This window comes from Camelus bactrianus, chromosome 12 (assembly GCF_048773025.1).
Source record: "Camelus bactrianus isolate YW-2024 breed Bactrian camel chromosome 12, ASM4877302v1, whole genome shotgun sequence".
NCBI classification, from domain to species: Eukaryota; Metazoa; Chordata; class Mammalia; order Artiodactyla; family Camelidae; genus Camelus; species Camelus bactrianus.
In genome coordinates this window covers 60540766-60556327 of record NC_133550.1, presented here as the reverse complement: position 1 = coordinate 60556327, position 15562 = coordinate 60540766, and positions in this window count along the sequence as shown.

Here is a 15562-nt window from a genome sequence, read left to right as displayed (position 1 = left end):
ACTCTCTCCATTGTATAGATGAGGAAACTGAGGCACAGAGAAGTGATATATTTACCCAATATCACAGTGCTAGTAAGTGATGGGGCCAGAACCCCACCCTGGTAGCCCCCTCCTGGGCCTACATCCCTCCCTGAACCAGTCCCTGTGACCCCAAGGATGGGGGCACCCTGATTCTGGATGGTGTCCATCTGTGGACACAGGCAGAGCCAGTCACACAGAAAACATTATCCAGCCCCCAGCAGCTCATCACCACCCTCTGCGCACCCTTCTCACTTTGCTCATCAGCTGACCATGACTCCTTTTCTTCATTGATATGCTCAGGGGAGCCTCACTCATTATCGCTGTCTCCCTTCTGTCTGGGAGAGGCTGGGAGCAGGTAAGGAGAAAGTGTGTGGCTGCAAGGAGGAGCCAGAGAATTGATTCCTGAATGCTTTTTGATAAGAGCAGAAGCAGCCTGCATGTGGACAGAGAGCTGAATGATGGATTGAATGTCCAAGAACAGGGAAAGGATGCAGGTGGGGGTGGGAGGCAGTGAGGAAGGACCAGAGGTGGGAAGGATGGATGGGGAAAGTCACTCCTCTTTCAGCCACGGGCTTGGAGAATGACTGTGCCAGGCTCCAGCTCTGGGGCTGGAAAGAGCCGCCGTCCACATCTACCTCCTCCTCCTTCTAGCACTGACTTTGTGCCAGATGCTTTGTGTACACCACCTCTTAATCCAGACCATGACCCTCCAAAGAAGACAACAAGTGAAAAACACTGAGGTTCAGAGAGGTTACGTAATTTGCCCAAACCACAGCTAATAAAAATGAAGATAGAAAAATGGATGTTGAAAACATTTATTCAATTACTCAACAAATAATTTTTTGAATGATTACTGTGCCCGACAAAGCCAAGCACTTTAGAAGCATTCCCCTGAGTCATCATAGTAATTTCGAGAATTCTTCCCAGAGCATTCAGTCTCCTTCTGGCTCAGCCTCTCACAGTAAAAATGCCCCCAGGGCCCCTGCAGGGACATTAGCCGGGGAAGATTCGAACTGGGTGAATCTGACATTCAGCCTTATATAGGAATCAGGAGGCCGTTTGTGGGCGGCGGTTCGGAGTGGGATACTCTCTGCCTACCTTGCCTCTTCCTCCATCGGTCCAGCCAGAGAAGGGCCTGAGCGGCCATCCTGGACCCCAAACCGCATCCCAATGGGCCCTCAGCTGAATTACCTGTTTCCACTTTTCCTGCACCTTCTCAGGGAAGGGGTAGAGGGTCTGTCTGCATCTGGGGCTTGATGGGGATCAGATTTGAGGCTCCCAAGGGCCAAGGGCAGGCTGCCCTATGCGTGGTGGCACTCAAACCAGGGTATCCTCATTATCCCTATTTTGTAGATGAGGAAATGGAGGGTAAGTATCTTGGCTGAGATGTCAAGCCCCATTTGCTTGACCCTAGTCTTCACCTGATGGGGGACAGAACCAAGATTCAAACCACGAGGAGCCGGGATCCAGAGCCAGAGCCCATGTTCTCCTCCTGCTTCCCCTGCATCTTCTGCAGGAGATGACTTCCTATGGCTTCCAGCCATTCATTAACACTTCACTGCTTTGAGCTTCCTCTCTCTTTCTCAGAGGTCCTCAAACTCCTTAACAGCCTACAAAGCCCTTTGTGTCTGACCCCTTCCAAACTCACCATTCTCTCTCACTGCCTTGCCAGCACTCTTCTATCCCCACCCGCCGCAACTCAATCTTCCAACCCTGCAGTTATCCCCACATTCTGTGCTCCAGCTAGACAGGATGCTCCATTCCTCGAAATTGCCAAGTCCTTTCTCTCCTCTGGGCCTTCCCACAGGCCACGCCTTCAGCCTGGACCACTGTTTCTTCCCTGCCTGGCTAAGTCCTATGAAAGCTTCAATCCTCAGCCACATGAGGCTGCCTCTGGAAAGCCTTCTCTGCTCCTCCTGAACGCTTAAGTTTACTTGCTCATTTTCACTTATTTTCACTCATTTTCACCCTTTACTGAGCATCTACTATGTGCAGGCACAGTGGGGAGGAGGGGGATCCTACAATAAATAAACCAGATGAGGCCTGTGCTCATGGAATTTCCATTCAGAGGGACTCCAGCTTTGTGCTTCCATCCACACCTAATCCATTTCATAATCCATCTTCCTGACGGGAAGGAGATATTTGCAACTCCTATATCTGGTGAGGGTTTCGTGTCATGAATATATAAAGAAGTCTTACAACTCAACAACAAAAAAACACAAACAACCTGATGTAGTCCAGAGAAACAGAATCAACTGGAGATACCTCTCTATATATGCATATATCTCCATATTATATAAAATATAATTTATATATATAACTTACTAGAAAAAATTGGGTCATGCAATTATGCAGGCTAATAAGTTCCAAGATCTGCAGGGTTAATAGACAAGCTGGAGACCCAAAAGACCCAATGGTGTAGTTCCAGTCAATCTGAAGGCAAGAAAAAAGCCAGTGTTCCAGTTCAAAGGCAGTCAGGCTGAAGAATTCTCTTGCATGAGAAGGCCAGCCTGTTTGTTCTATCCAGGCCTTCAACTGATTGGATGTGGCCCACCCACATTAGGGAAGACAATCTGCTTTACTCAGTCAACCAATTTAAATGTCATGCTCATCCGAAAATGCCCTCAAAGGCACATCCAGAATAATGTTTGACCAAACATCTGGGCATCCTATGGCCCAGTTGAGATGACACATAAAATCAAGCATCACACGAACCAATTTAAAAATAGGCAAATGACTTGAACAGACTTCTCTCCAGATAATAGATACAAATGGCCAACAAGTACAGGAAAAGGTGTTCCACATCAGTGGTCGTTAGAGAAGAAAACCAAAACCACAGTGAGATCCCACTTCACATGCACTAGGATGGCTGTAATTTTTAAAAATGAAGATAAGAATTATTTGGAGGGATGTGGAGAAATTGGTACCATCATGGCTTGCTGCTGAGAGCATAAAATGGTGCAGTCACTGTGGAAAACAGTTTGGTAGGTCTTCAAAAACTTAAATATAGAATTTCTACGTGCTCCTGAAATCCAGCTTAGATACATATCCAAGAGAATTGACAACGGGTCCACACAGAAACTTGTAAATAAATGTTTATAACAGCATTCTTCAATAGTCAAAAGGTGAAAACAACCCAAATGTCCATCACTGGATGAACAGATAATCAAAGTGTGTATATCCATATGGTGGAATACTATTCAGCCATAAAAAAGAATAGAGTACAGACACATGCTACAACTTGGATGAACCTTGAAAACATTATACTAAGTGAAAGAATCCAGACACAAAATGTCCTTTTATATGAAAGAACCAGAATAGGGAAATCCATGGAGATAGAAAGCAGATTTGAGGTTGCCAGGAGATGGATGGAAAAGGGAAATGGGGATTAATCACTTAATGGGTATGGGGTGTTCTTTCGGGGTGATGAAAAAGTTCTGAAACTAGAGAGAGGTGGTGACTGCACAAGACTGTGAATGCACTATGTATCATCGCATGCCATGTGGATTTCACCAAAATCATCATCGTCATCATCACCATCATCATCATAACCTATCTGACCCATTTGGTTTTTCCGTTTCCTAAGAACTGGAATCATGGTTCTCTCATTCACCCTTGTGACCCCAGAACCTCACAGAATCCCTGGCACAAAGGAGGTGCTTTATACATCTTTGTGGAGGAAATAAACATAAAACAAGGAAAAACATTCATAAATGAAAAAGAAAGCAAAGCATCAACATATGGAGGATGTTAAGCCTTTCCATAATTAAAGGCAGGGGCTGTAGCCTGGAAAAGAATCGGGCTTATTTTGTGTGACTCTGCAGGCACCAAATCAGGACCAGCTGGGGGGATTTCCAAGGCAACAGCTCTTGACTGCACCTCAGGAAGCCCTGTCTACACTTTAAGCTGCTAGGCAGTAAGGCAGGCTGTCCTGTGAGGCAGTGAGCATCCTGTCATGAGACACATGCAAGTGGAGACGAGGGAACTTGCTGAAAGAACTCATGCATCAGCAGGAAGCTTCCCTAGACAGTGTGTTCCTTCTAACTCTGAGATGCTGTGATCTGAGCCTACTTACAGGCCATTAAAAATCTGCTTAACTGCCTGCTGGCTGCTTGCTACCCTACCGAATCAATCATCCACCAGATACTTCTTGAGCACAGATGTCACATGGACGGATCCAAAGAGGGTGCCACATCCTAGAGAGACAGAGAAGTTTCCAGGTTGTTCTTTTTATAGTCTCACTCCCGACCAGACTCAGTGTTCAGAATGCCACCTCAGGAAGGCTCTGACGTGCTGATGTCACCAGGTTCATTTACTGCCCCTCCTGCGGGTTTCCATTGTCCCTTTGCTGCGCTCACCACCTCCTGGCCCCACCGCTGACTCCTACTAACAGCACCGCCGCCAGCTGCTGCTCCTGCTACGCCTGGCGCCGCTCCGCTGGGCTCACCTGAATGCCCGCATCCTGGCCCCCCTCTCCCTCGGGGCCAGGCCCTGGTGTCCAGAAAGGGGGCTGCTGCCACACCAGGAGGGACGAGGTTGAGAAAAGTTATGGGTCATCCACAAATACACTCTGGTGTGTCCTTCAAACTAGACGTTGTGGATACTCTACATAACAACACGGGGGAAGAGCTGTGATGTGAATTTCAATTCTTTACAGGTGACATTCTATTTATACATAATGTATAAAAATTATATTATGTATTATAATTTGCCTACTCATTCTAATTGCCTACATATCACTAATTCTCACCTCTTTCTTTCTGTCACAATCCCATGGCTGGTGCAGGACAGCAATGTACCCTGAGAAAGGTACTCAGCTGATCCGGGGACACAGTCTTGGTCTAGGAGATGTGAACACACACCCCTGGGTGGGGCTTACAGGGAAGCTTCTGGAGAAGCAGATGCCCTTAATCTTTTGGCCTTTGCATTCCTCCTTCACCCTGTCTTGCAGCCTTGGGTCCAAGGATGGAGCTGCCTTCTTAGAACCATGAGGATTCAAGACCCAGCTGGAGACGGTACCATCAGAAAGCTAGGAGTCTTGTCCCTGCTGGCTCCTTGAAGCCATCGTACCAGCCTGGAAGCTGCCAGCCTTGAGAGTATTCATGACCGGAGGAAAATAAACCCCTATTTGGTTAAGTTGCTGTGGTGAGTACATGCTACAGATGTAATTCGAACCAATGCAACCATAATTAAAGAAAATTGACAAAATGTAGCATAGTGGGTTGAATGTCCACTTGCAACCTCTGAATGTGACCTTATTTGGATTAAAGGTCTTTGCAGATGTCATTAAGTTAAGGATCTCGAGATGAGATCTTCTTGGATTAGTGTGGGCTCTAAACCCAATGACAGGTGTCATTATAAGAGACAGGCAAGGAGAGGATACACAGGGAAGAGGCTCACGTGTAGATGAAGGCAGCAGAGGCAGGCATGCAGCCAAGGATGCCAGCATCCACCAGAAGCTGAAAAAGGAAGGAAGGATTCTCCCCAGAGCCTTTGGAGGGGTCACAGCCCTGCTCACACCTTGACGTCAGGCTGCTGGCCTCCGGGACTGTGAGAGAATAAATTCCTGTCATTTGAAGTTGCCGAGTTTGTGGTCGTTTGTTATGGCAGCCCTGGGACACTAACAGGTATAGAAAAGTAGGTGTCGTAGAAGATGTGACATCTAAGCTGGGCATTCGAAGGACAGATAGGAGTTCTTTGGTTAAGAAAAAGGAGAAGGGCCTTCCAGAAACACGGGGGACAAACTATAGTAATGGTGGCAACTCTGCTGAGCACTCGCCCTGCTGCATGGGTTGCACCTCCTGCCCCGAAGGCTGGCGCCAAGCCCGGGTGGTCAGTATTATCCCTTTTTAACAGATCAGGAGACTGAGGCAGAGATGGGGTAAATGACCGTGGGGGGCGTGGTCACACAGTTACAGCGGTGCCCCCAGCCCTCACCCTGAAGACCCAAGACGCGCTGTCCCAGGTTTTTGTTCCCGGCTGTGGACACCAGCCCCCGCACAGGGCAGGGCGGATGTGCCGAGGGTGACAGCTGCGCAGCCCTTGACCGGTGCCGGATGGTGGGTCGGGTAGGAACTCGCCAGCTTCCTTAGCTGAGCTGGAGTGACTCCAGCCAGGCTCCACGCAGTCTCCCGGAGTTCCCAGCGGGGCTGAGCTGCCCACAGTGGCAGTTAGCTTAGTGGGGTGCCCTCCGGGTTCCTCTCCCCTCCCTCTCATATTCCCCCCACCCCTCTGAGTGGTACCTCCAGGAATCAGCTCACAGGAAAACATTGTGCTCAAGTCCTTGGTCACGGTCTGCTACCGGGCGAACCGCAAAACAAGACATTGTTGGAGTTGGGCTGATCTCTGGTTTATCTGACCCCAGAGCCCAAGCTTGGACTTACTACCCTCCTCTGCCCACATCAGCACTGATGTGCATCACATACTTAGGGACACAAATGAAAAAGTAGCTAGGTGTCTGCAGCTGAGAGCAGGATGCAGCAGGGAAGCAGCGGAGTGGAAATCCCTCTGACGGTGGTGGCCCTTGAACATCGTAATGTTTTGTATATTGACTGCGGGGCCCGTGGTGCAGACTTGGATGTGCTCCAGCCAGAAGCCGGCCCCCTCCTCTACTACTCCAGCTCCTCCAGGTCCCAGGCCACTTGTCACCCTCTCCTCCAATGCTCACATCTGTTAACTCTCAAGAAATGAGCAGAGGGCAATCAGTTCGGCTGAGTGCTTCAGAGACCAGTCTGGGATGGCTGGGAAACTTGCCGGGTGAGCCAGCGCCAGATGAGAAATTGCTACGCCCCAGCAGTTTTGCAAAATTCAAAGCTTTTTGCTGGAGCCGAGGGTCAGTTATTGGAAGATTTCTTGCATCCTCATCACAAAATGCCACCTTGTCAGCATTGCCAGGGAGATGGTCGCAGATGGTCTGCACTCGGGGGCCGGCCCTTTCTCTGCTTTGGGAGAGATCCTTTGAGAATGTGAATGACACAGAGGAAGTGAGGGCCAATTCTTCTGCCACCATAAACTGCTTCAATCTACGGTGTTTATTTCCATTTAAAGGAAATTGCTTTCATTTCTTGGGTTTCTTACAAGGAAAGCTTTCTATGCCCCAGCAGATGGCAGAAGTATATTTAAGTCATTCATTCACTCATTCATTGATTCATTAGTCACAGCATGTCCTAGAGTGGTGATAACCGCCAGTATTTGCTGGGTGTTTACTCTGGCTACATCAAGTGTTTTACATGCATTATCCTGTTTAATCCTCACAGCTCTCTGAGGTAGGTCCTTGGTCCCATTCTACGGATGATGACACAGAGGCTTATCCGAGCTCATGAGGCCTCCCAAGTTCCCCCAGCGAGTAAGCAGTGGAGCTGGATTTGGAGAGAGCAGTTATGAATTCTAATTCCACTCTCCCTTCTCACTAGCCATGCGGTGTCGGGAGCATCTTTCAAATCATCTGACTGAGCCTCTGTTTCCACCTCTGGAAAATGGACGTGCCAGCTGTTAAACTTTGAGAGAACAGGATAGAGCTATGACAGTGGTGATGTGCCAGCCCTTTGAGGGATGACGTCACATGACTTGGTATCTAGTCTTCACCGCACACATCCCAAAACTGTTTCGCTTTTTCCTCATGAGATCTTTAAGATGTTCCCCAACAAGCAAGATGTTAGAACTCTCTGTGGGGAAACTGAGGGTCGTCTCACTGAGAGGGTGGACCAGAGCCATCGTTTTGTTGAGAGTCAGACTCAGAACCCAGATCTGGTGACTTAAAAGTCCATCTCTCTGGGCCTCTGGCACCATCGGGCACATAGCCCTGCCACATTGTGATAAGTCCAGAGGGTGGCTTGGGTCCCACCATCTCCCTTTTCTGAAGCGAGACATGCCTGCGTCTCCAGGCGTTCCCACCTGTTTACAGCAACCAGCTTGGCGGGTGGGCCTGGAGGCAACACGCTCGCCAGCCTGTGCTCATCTCCGTGGTTCCATCTGGAAAAGGGCCCTCGACTCTGCGTTCTGAACGGCTGTTGGGTATTCCCAGCCTGTTTGAAGGCTGCCAGATGCCAACACACAGATGCCATGTTCGGGTGCTGACGACATGCCTCAAGAATACTTGGAGCAGGAGGCTGGGAACCGACCTAAGAAGGGAGCCAATCACAGTTAAGAGTGACAGCCCTTAACTTTGTCCAGCACTTTACAGTTTGCAAAGCATGTCTGAGGCAACAGGTGATGTCGAGAGTGAAGGGGCAAGGAATTGGATTATTTCAGATCCAGCCTTGTCAAGTGGCCTGTGGAGGAAGTTAAGCGGAAGCCTGAGTGCACTCAGCGTGGAGTGCCTGGAGGGCAGGCCGACAGCCCTGAGGGTCGTTACTTCGCTGCAGGGAGCATCTCCAATGCACTGGAGAAAGATGGTCGGGGGGGCAGATGGAGAACCAGGAGAAGGGGCGTCACTGAGCACGACAGAGAGAGGGTCAGGAGAGAGGAGGGGCCGGCCCTGCCAACTCAGCACTGAGAACAATTTGGGCAGTGTAGTGGGTGGGGGCAAGAGGGCGGAGGAAATGGAAGGCCCAGGGAATAACTACTGGGGCAGGGCCCGGAGGGGACAGCAGGGGGACCGAACCCAGGCGGAGAGACTGGCCACCTCTCCTTGCCAAGGGTCCAGAAGTAGACAGGACATGGGCTGCTGGGTTGGAGGAAGGAGGGGGTATCAGAGACGAGTCTCAAAACCTGCCTAGAATTGAAACAGGCAGAGATGGATGAAAAGGTGCTCCTGTGCACAGCCCACTCTCAGACACAGAGACAACCGTCTCTGAGTTAAGACAATGTTTTTCAAACATTTATTATTTCCTAGAAGGCTTCCTGGGTTTGACTCCTATCTCTGCTCATGTGTCACCTCTAGCAAGTTGCTTAACCTCTCTGTGCCTCAGTTTCCTCACCTGGAAAATAGGGAGAACGATGCTACCTACCTGTCAAGATTGTTGTGAGGATGAGAGGAAATAATCTAAGGATGAGCCTGACACCAGAGTCAGCTACTGTTGACCGTTATTATTAACCAGCATCACAAGAGCCACGGTTTAAAAATGAGTAGGTTAAGACAATGACTCCTCCAGAGATTCCTAATAATGTGTAAATATGCCTAGTGTCTTTGACCCATATTTCTAAAATTCCTACTCTACACCAGGCATTGGGTTCTGACGCCTGCTAAAAAAGGATACAGCCCCTGTCCTCGGGGTTTGCACGAAGCTGGTGAAAGAGATGTGCCCCAATCCCCATGGTCATGCAGGCCAAGCTCTGTGCCTGTTCATCCAGTCGTTGAATCCTCACCACAGAAGCCCAGGACAAAGGATCTATTGTTCCCATTCCACTTGGCAGACAGGTGTGACAACTGCCCAAGGACACCCAGCTACAGAGTGGCTGAGCTGGGGATCTGAACCACAGGAGTGTGGCCTTAGAGCCTAGGACTTAATCATTGTGCTACAGTGACTGACGGTCACTGCTATTATGGAATGTACAGGGCACTCAGAGCAAGTGATGTTTGAGCTGAGAAAAGCACTTAGGAGTAAACAAGATTAGGAGGGGGCAGCAGGGGCAAAGGCCCTGGGGCAGGAGAAGCAGGTCAAGTTTGAGGATGGAGAAAGCCAGGCTGCCCAGGGCACAGAAAGTGAGATGAAACTGGAGACAGGCAGTGACCTGCTCACCAGGCTTGACAGCTCTTTGGGGCAAGCAGACTTGATCTCCCAGGGCAGTTGGAAGACTTTGAGGAGGTTACAGTGGTAATATGACAAGATTTAGAAGACCACTCTCTGCAACTGAAGAGGACACAGCCGTTAAAAAAAAGAGAGAGAGAGAGAGAACAAGGGGCACTGTGGGAACTGACATGGAATCTCTCCAAAGTATATTGTTAGACGGAAGAAAGAGAAGTGCAGAAGAGTGTGTGTTACAGCTTCTATTTGTGGGGGAAAGGGGGGGAGAAAGGGTAAGAAAGTGTTCATGCGTATTTGCTGCATTGCATATAAAATACCTCTGAAAGTGTATACGAGGAACTGTTAAGAATGGTAGCTCCCGAACAGTATGGAGATTCCTTAAAAAACTCCTGTGATCCAGCAATCCCACTCTTGGGCATATATCCAAAGAAAACTCTAATTCGAAAAGATACATGCACCCCACTGTTCATAGCAACACTATTTACAAAAGCCAAGACATGGAAACAACCTAAACATCCATCGACAGATGACTGGATAAAGAAGATGTGGCATATACACAACGGAATACTACTCAGCCATAAAAAAGAATGAAATAATGCCATTTGCAGCAACATGGATGGACCTAGAGATGATCATACTAAATGAAGTCAGTCAGATAGAGAAAGACAAATATCATATGATCACCTATATGTGGAATCTAAAAAATGACACTATTTAACTTATTTGCAAAACAGAAAGAGACTCACAGACATAGAAAACAAACTTATGGTTACCAAAGGGGAAAGGCGGGGAAGGGATAAATTGGGAGTTTGGGATTAGCAGATACAAACTACTATAAATAAACTAGATAAACAAAAAGGTCCTACTGTACAGCACAGGAAACTATATTCAATAGCTTGTAATAACCTATAATGGAAAAGAATATATATATATATAACTGAATCACTATGCTGTACACCAGAAACAAACACAACACTGTAAATCAACTATACTTCAAAAAAAAAAAAAAAGAATGGTAGTCCATGGGGATGGGGACTGCAGACCTGTGGTCAAGGGTGGGAGGAAATGTTTTCTGTGTACTCTTTTCTGTCTTTTACATTTTAAACTTAGAAAGAGACTGTCTATTCAAAATTTAACATTTTAAAGATGACCTTGGCTGCCGGGTGGAAAATGCAGTGGAGCGGGTCAAGAGTTGATTCAGCGAAATTGTGTGAGAATGAGACACTGGACTGCTGAGTTTCTCTGAGGAGGGGAGGGGAATGAGGTAAGATGGGGCCTGAGCATAGGGTGCAGTTGCTTGGGGTGCTGAGAAGGGCATTGTGTTACTCGGATAAGGGGCAGGATGGGGGGTGGTGAGCAAAAGGGGAAAGACACTTAGAGCAACAAGAACCAATTTAACAGTGCCACTAGCACAACTTGGCCTAGGTTCAGACTGAGCTATCCGGAAATGGACAGACAAACTAAACGTAGAATGTTCTAGAAAAGCAACTCCGGGCTCCCGCAGATGAGCTACCATGGGCTGCTAAAGGAAACCTCGGTGGTTCTACGGGGATGATTTGCTCAGCTTTAAACATACACAGCAGCGAAGTAAATCAAAACAGCGAAGGCAGCCCTTGGCTCCCTCCTGCCGCAGCAGGCATTTTCCCAGCTGCTGCTGCCCCCTGCTGACAGAATCAGGATATCGCAGCCCCTGTGCAATTCCCAGGCCACTGCTCAGGGTTCCACTTTGCATTCCGGGCGCACAGAAGGTGAGTCAGTCACATTTCCTCTGCCCTTTATCGAGATGGCCACTGCCAAACACTCATCAGCAGAGGCGTAAACAACCAGGCCCACGTGAACAGTGGAAAGCTGAACAGCAAAGGTCATTACCATGAGAAGGCAGTGTACCAGAAGGCAGATGAGACAGAGTGCATTATAGGAAACTGTAAAACAGCCACCACCACTGCATTATAGATCACCCTAGGGGGATTTATCAGCATCCCAATGGCTGTTAATAGGAGTTGTTTCCTGAGTCTGACAGCCTGTCAGGCACAGGTCTAGACTCCTTCCTCGTGGTGTGTTGACTCCACTGATCCTCGTGGCACCCACAGGTACAGGAGTGAGGAAACACAACTTAAGAGGCAAAGCAGGATTCACCCCTAGATGGTCTGAGTTCTGGTCCTTGCAGATTTCAATTTTAAAATCAATATTCCCTACACGTTGAGTTCATACATCAGTGGTCCTCATTCAAGGATAATTTTGCCCCCTGGGGACACTTGGCAATATCTGGAGGCATTCTGGGTTGTCACAAAGAGGGAGATGATTCTGGCCTCTACTGGGCAGAGGTCAGAGATGCTGCCAAACATCCTATAATGCACAGGACAGCCCCCTACAACAGAAAATCAGCCAATCCAAAACGTCAATAGTGCCAAGGTGGAGAAACCCCGATCTAAATACATGAAATTCCTACAAATCTATCAGCCCTCTTTTGCATTGCCCTCTGACATGAGGGCATTACAGCAAATCTGCTTTAACGTATGAAAGGTATTCATGAGGATTCATGCCAGATAACTCTCCAGAGGCCTTTCCCCACTAATTTCTCCTAAAGCCTCTTATGTACCCAAAGGGATTGTTTTGCATCCAACAATCCTGCTAATACACTCTACAAGTGTGGGGCTCTGAGGAGCAGCCCAGGCGGAGCAGAACCCCCTGGAACCACGGCGGAGGGACTCGCACCCTGCAGCGGGCACGATTGATCGGCCCAGGCACCGTGCGTGGAATATAGCAGCTGTTCCTGGTACTGAGCCGTGGCTCAGACACACGCAGCTTGTCAGGGCTGTCGGGAAGCATTCAACCCCAGGATGATTGAACATTCCCTGGGAACAGCTTGTCAGTAGCTGCCTCTCGGCCTCCTTCTCACCCAAAGCCCTCGCTTCCAAATCAGCCCAAACAGCCCAGAACGTGGCTTTGAGAAGCAGCACTGTTAACCCCTCCTTCTCCATGGAGCCCACAGGTCTGGAGGTTCTGGAGGGTCCACAGGTCTGGATCTGGCCGTGTGATGCGGGGCAGGTGGAGGTGGGGTTGGGGGGACCCAGGCATCAGGCTGCCCCTGTCCAAATGGCCATAGTATCCCTTCCAACAATAAGCCCATTACCTGCACAGGAATTGGTGCTCCGGAATCCATGCTTATTGAATGAATGAATGAATGACCAGAAGGGTAAACCATCTATGAGATTCATCAGTTCATTCAAAAATATTTCCTGAGTATCTAACCACGCTGGGCACTGTCCCAGATGCTAGGAGGACAAAAGAGACCAAGTCCCTGTTCTCATGAAGCTTACTTTCTAGTGGAGGGAGCAGATACTATACAAACAAACAAGTAAAAATGGAAAAATAATATCAGGTAGCGGTAAGTGCTCTGAAAAAAGTAAGGTAAGACAAGGAGATTGAGTCTGACAGATTGGGGGCGATTCCTTCAACTGGGTGCTTGGGAGGGCCTCTCCAAGAAGATGACATTTGAACAAAGAGTTGAAGGTCGTGAAAGAGAGAGAGTCATGCAGCCAAGGTGAGAAGAGTCAGTGCAAAGGCCCTGGGGCAGGAAGGGTCTTGGGGAGTTTGAGAAACAGTAAAGCAACCAGAGAAAGTGGGTAACAGTGGGTCCTGGGGTAACCTAAGAGTAGTGGTTTCCAAACACAAGCATGCATCAAATATCACCAGAAAGGCTCATGAAACCCCAGAGCCTGGGTCCCACCCCCAGGGTCCAGATGGTCTGGGGGCAGGGCCTGGGAGTGTGCATTTCTAACAAGTCACTGTGTGATGCTGATCCTGCTGATGCAGGGACCACAGTGTAGAATATTTTTTCTTAATGCAACTAGTCCTTTCCTATTTGACAAGTACCACGAGCAGTCACAGGTAATCACTGCTTGATTATCTGCCTCCCCACTGGGCCAGATGCACCCTGAGAACAGCCACCAGGATGGCTCTGTGCCTGGTGCTTAGGAAGCAGTGCTCATAAAATATTTGCTGAATAAATTCCTCAAAGAAGGTTCTATGCTGGGCCTTACCTCACTTTCTTTTGCCATTCTGCTGTATGTTTGGCTTCAAGCAAATGCCTGGGTCAGACCTATCTCTTAGCATCTTCCATTCACACCTAAGTAGAGTGTCACCTGCCATTCTCCAAATGCTCAGCTCCATGCCTGCGTACGTGATGTTCCATCTGCTCAGGAATTCCTTTCCCCTGTGTCCACCTCATCAATTCCTACCCATTCTTCCAGGCTCTCTTTTCAGAATATCCTTCCTAACTCCCCTCCACCTCTCCAGGGCTAGGGGTGCTCCTCGGGGTCCTGTATCCACTCATGTCATAGGATTTGTGCACACATTTGTCTCTTTCTTGACTAAATGTCACAAGCAGGCAAGCCCCAGGGTGAACCAAGCTCCAGGGTCAACAGAGGTTTTCAACTGCAAACTGCAGTGTTTTAAATTTAAGTTCATTGCCAACATTTGAGAGTCAGGGGAATTCACAGGAAAAAAAAAATCCAGATTCCTAGCTCCTCTACAAAACGCAGGGTCCTGCAGCACTGGGCCAGTATTCCCATAAGGCCATGATCGGCCAGGGCTGCCGGGGTCTCTAACCCTTCATGGCCCCAGCAACCAGCACACTGCCTGGCCTAGGGTAGGCACTCGAGAAAAGCTTATTAATGAAACTGGAAAGACTGCATCAAGCAATGGAAAAAAACGCCAGTCCCAAGAGCAGGAGACCTGAGGTTGGTTCTGATTCTAGCTGGCTTGTGGCATGAGCTCGGTCACCCCGTGGGCCTCAGTTTCCTCACCTGTGACACTGAAGTAAGGATAGTTTCCCCTTCCCAGAGTCGTTGCCTCCAACAAGAAAGAGGACGTGTTTAGCACATGCCTGGCATATATAATGCTCAATCAGCGAGAGCTATTACTGCAAGGAACTCAATAAATATTTACCCTCTAAGCTGGGAGGAAGTGTGAGAGGAGTCAGAGGCAGGAGAGGTCCCTGTAGGGGCCAGGGGGTTGATAGTCTGCCTGTGTTCAATTCCCAGCTCTGTCATTCACTAGCCTTTGTAACCTTGGGCATTTGGATTCACCTCATTTGGGCCTCCGCTTCCCCGTTCATCAAACAAGGATGAGACAAGCCTCACAGGGATTATTGTGAATATCAAACATGAACATGAATATGAAATTAATTAATCTCTAAAGCACTTCGAATGAGGCCAGCCTTCAGTACGTGCTGAGCAAATGGCAGCTCTGTTAACAGCTGCTCAGGGAGGAGTTAAATTAGAGTTTGTCAAGGGCCCTCATGGCTCCCAAACTCTCTGATCACCTAAAACCCAGCGACTCTCAGTCACGCAGCTGTCGTTTCATCATCAAGACTGTGTGGAAGGCCCTGGGGATGCAGTGAGGCAGGTAGATTTCACTGTATGGTGTTTACCACCTCTCTGGGAAGATCCAAAATGCTCTTACAATGGTGCTACCCAAAATCACACACAGTAACAGCAAGGAAAGGGAGACAGCAGGCGTGGTACAGAGGTAGGCACTATTATTAACCTCCCCCCAACCCCTCAATTATTCCCCGGCAGATGAGGAAACTGAGGCCCCAGCAGCTACCTCCAGAGGTATCCTAGTGTCTCAGCTCCGTGGAGCTGCCTCAGGAGGGTGACTCACTCAAGAAGTCCTTTAAGGGACTAATGGGGTCCCAGTGAACAGGATAGTCTGGAGGGGAAGGCAGGAAGACCAGGCAGAGGCTTTCTGACTCACCGAGGCCTGGGGTGTCTGAGGCAGACTTGCATGATGCCTCCAGAGAGCAAGAGTAGGTAAGGGAAATGCAGGAGACAGGTCTTAACCATCACACT